The sequence below is a fragment of the Enhydra lutris genome, unplaced genomic scaffold (assembly GCF_002288905.1).
Source record: "Enhydra lutris kenyoni isolate GAN:26980312 unplaced genomic scaffold, ASM228890v2 scaffoldscaffold88, whole genome shotgun sequence".
In the NCBI taxonomy this organism is placed as follows: Eukaryota; Metazoa; Chordata; class Mammalia; order Carnivora; family Mustelidae; genus Enhydra; species Enhydra lutris.
Genome location: NW_019154172.1, coordinates 2,006,689 through 2,010,299, shown reverse-complemented (window position 1 = coordinate 2,010,299; position 3,611 = coordinate 2,006,689). Strand labels below are relative to the sequence as shown.

Genomic DNA, 3,611 nt, shown 5'->3' with positions numbered 1-3,611 from the left:
CTTTCTTTCTCCCTTGCCACAACTCCAGTGTGGGGCATGCCACCTCAACCAAGCTTTGCCCCCCTGCATTTATCATATTGAACTAGCTTAACCCTCTTGAGTACTGCCTCCTTCTCCCTCAAACCCTTTGATAGTTCTTCATTACAAATAAAGCCCACATGCCTTATTCTGATATTCAAGGCTTGTACAATCTATCCCAGAATCTGCCTCTCTGGTCTTACTTCCCACTCTGTCCCTGTCTCTTTGATTAGCCTGTAGGGGCTCCTTCCAACTCCTACAACAAACACTATGCTTTCCTGCCCCAGGACCTTTGCACAATTCTGGTCCTCATTCCTCCTCTTCCTTCACTTACCTGTTTTCTCAACACTCAGATTAGATACCACTCTCTTCTAGTTGAAAGGAAGGCTTTCCGGGTAGCATTTCATTTGAACCATTTATTTGGCACTTACTGTATTCTTCCATAGGTTTCTGGGTAATTCCAATAGTTCCAAAACTGGTTTAGAAAGTCTCTAGGCCTCAGAATCACCCTTCTTTTTGGCAGGTTGTGCAATGTGGTGAACTAAAGTGATCCGACTCCACTTTATGCCCCACTCCTTACCTGGTCTTCCAATTTAAGTTCCAGAGTACAGACTTCATCTTTTCCTCTATGTCCAGGCTTTGACTGCCTGCTCACATTCTCTCTCTCCTTTGCTTTCTTTCTTTTTTTTTTTTTTTAAGATTTTATTTATTTATTTGACAGACAGAGATCACAAGTAGGCAGAGAGGCAGGCAGAGAGAGAGGAGGAAGCAGGCTCCCTGCTGAGCAGGGAGCCTGATGCAGGGCTCCATCCCAGAACTCTGGGATCCCTGGGATCATGACCTGAGCCCAAGGTAGAGGCTTTAACCCACTGAGCCACCCAGGCGCCCCTCTCCTTTATTTCTTGAATCTTGCTCACCCTTTTGGCTTATTCTCAAAATATAACCAAGTCTCTCATCCCTAAAAACAAAATAAAACAAACATAAAACTTCCCCTTTTACTCTGTGTTTTTTTTTTTTTTTTTGCTTGGGTGACCTTTAAATGGTGAACTCCAGGTCACAACACATTAACTGTCAGTTCAGCTACACCAAGGTTTGTGGAGACAATGGCTTCTGTGCCCAAGCAGGTTGCAAATAAAAATTTTTTTTTAAAGATTTTATTTATTTATTTGACACACAGAGAGAGATCACAAGTAGGCAGAGAGGCAGGCAGAGAGAGAGGAAGAAGCAGGCTCCCTGCTGAGCAGAGAGCCCGATGCGGGGCTCGATCCCAGGACCCTGGGATCATGACCTGAGCCAAAGGCAGAGGCTTTAACCCACTGAGCCACCCAGGCGCCCCTGCAAATAAATTTCTAATAGAACCTGGCATTACCCTGAAGGAATTCTAACTTCACACTGTTGGGGTAGTATACCAAGATGGCTTCAGAGTAGACTAACTTTACACAGCACATTAAAAAAAAAAGACACATTTATTCAGCGTCATAATCAGACTATTACATTTAGCAATCAATAGCATGGGTGCAAAAAAAAAATCTACATTAAAACCCTTTGTTGGAATGCTTTACACTTTCCACAGAACAGAAACTAAAATTAGTTACAAATACAGTCCTCGAGTTTTTTTTGCCCATACACATGAGTATTGTCCAAAACATGTCTTCTTTGTAGCAGCTAGGCCCTGCCACCACTGTGCTTGGCTGAGTTCACAAATCTGTTGTAACCTATAGCTTCCCTGTCACTTCTCTGGCTCTCCTCTCCTGCTAAGCTTTGTTTCCTGGCAGTAATTAAAACCTTCTGCCACTGCCATAGCTGCTGCTGCTACTGGAACCACCATAGCCACCTTGGTTTCCTGGTTTGGCGAAGTACTGGCCTCCACCACCATAAGGGCCAGAGCTTCTGCCTCCAAAATTGCCTCCTTTCATGGGTCCAAAATTTGAGGATTGATTGTTGTAATTGCCAAAATCATTATAGTTTCCGCCACCTCCAAAGTTGCTTCCATCATTACCAAATCCATTATAGCCATCCCCACTGCCACCATATCCACTGCCTGCCACTCGACTGCCACCAAAGCCACCTCGACCACTGAAGTTTCCTCCGTAACCAAAGTTGTCATTCCTACCAAAAACACCTCCACGACCACCACCAAAGTTTCCAGAACCACTTCGACCTCTTTGGCTGGATGAAGCACTAGCCATCTCTTGCTTAGAGAGCGCTTTCCTTACTTCACAGTTGTGGCCATTCACAGTATGGTATTTTTGAATGACAATCTTGTCTACAGAATCATGGTCATCAAATGTTACAAAAGCAAAACCCCTCTTTTTGCCACTGCCTCGGTCAGTCATGATCTCAATCACTTCGATTTTCCCATACTGTTCGAAATAATCTCTTAGATGATGTTCTTCAGTGTCTTCTTTAACGCCACCAACAAAAATCTTTTTCACAGTTAAGTGGGCACCAGGTCTTTGAGAATCTTCTCTTGAGACAGCCCTCTTTGGTTCCACAACTCTTCCATCTACCTTGTGTGGCCTTGCATTCATGGCTGCATCCACCTCCTCCACAGTGGCATATGTGACAAACCCAAAGCCTCTGGAGCGCTTGGTATTTGGGTCTCTCATTACCACACAGTCTGTAAGTGTTCCCCATTGCTCAAAATGGCTCCTCAGACTCTAATCAGTTGTTTCAAAGCTCAGACCTCCGATGAAGAGCTTCCACAGCTATTCAGGCTCTTTGGGAGACTCTGACTTAGACATGACGGCGGTGGGAGGGGAGATGCTTACTCCACGGTTAAGATGCTTACTCCACGGTGTCCACAGGCAGAAGTTATTCTGGTTTTCTTTAAGTCAAGTTACCTTTTTCCTTCTCTTTTCTTGATATATACTTCTGTTGTTGCAGTCTGAGCTGAGGGTCTGACCTCTGCTGAAACTTACACCTGGAAGATCAGCAAAAATTCAAAATGTCAAATTTCCATTTCTTCTCCTACTTCAACACCTCTCTTCCATGGACTTTGTCACCTACCTCTCCGAATCCTCCCTCTGACTTTGTGTTTCTCCCTTCTGTCTCATATTTCTCAAGGTTTGTTCTTTGGTCCTCTTTGCAAATTTGCATATCTTTGAGGATGATTCTTAGATCTGTTTCTAGCCCTACATCTCTTCTAAGCTTCACTTCCTACTTTGTGTGTGTGTGTGTGTGTGTGTGTGTGTGTGTGTGTTTATGTCCCACTTACTTCTCCAACATGGCAAATTCCAAAGTTAATTTATTATGTTCTTCCTCTTTTGGGTCCTCCCCAAATCCCTTCTGTCTCCTGTCCTTTCAATCTCAGCCAATGGTGTCACCTTCTTCCAGTTACTTACCTTTGAGTTACTCGTCCTATGCAGTCTTCCCTGCAGCTCCTCAAGAACTGGCCACAGATTAACAGGTGATTTTTTTTTTTTTTTTAATTCTAAGTAGATTCTTTTTTTTTTTTTTTTAAGATTTTACTTATTTATTTGACAGAGAGAGAGAGAGAGAGAGAGAGAGAGAGAGAATGAGCAGGCAGAGCGGCAGGCAGAAGGAGAGGGAGAAGCAGGCTCCCTTCCAAGAAGGGAGCCCAATGGGGGACT

The 3,611-nt window shown here is 43.9% G+C and overlaps 1 pseudogene; it reads right to left on the bottom strand.

Moving 5' to 3' along the window:
- Positions 1–1,617: 1,617 nt before the first annotated feature.
- LOC111162062 lies at positions 1,618–2,762 on the bottom strand (annotated as a pseudogene).
- Between the last annotated feature and the right edge of the window lie 849 nt (positions 2,763–3,611).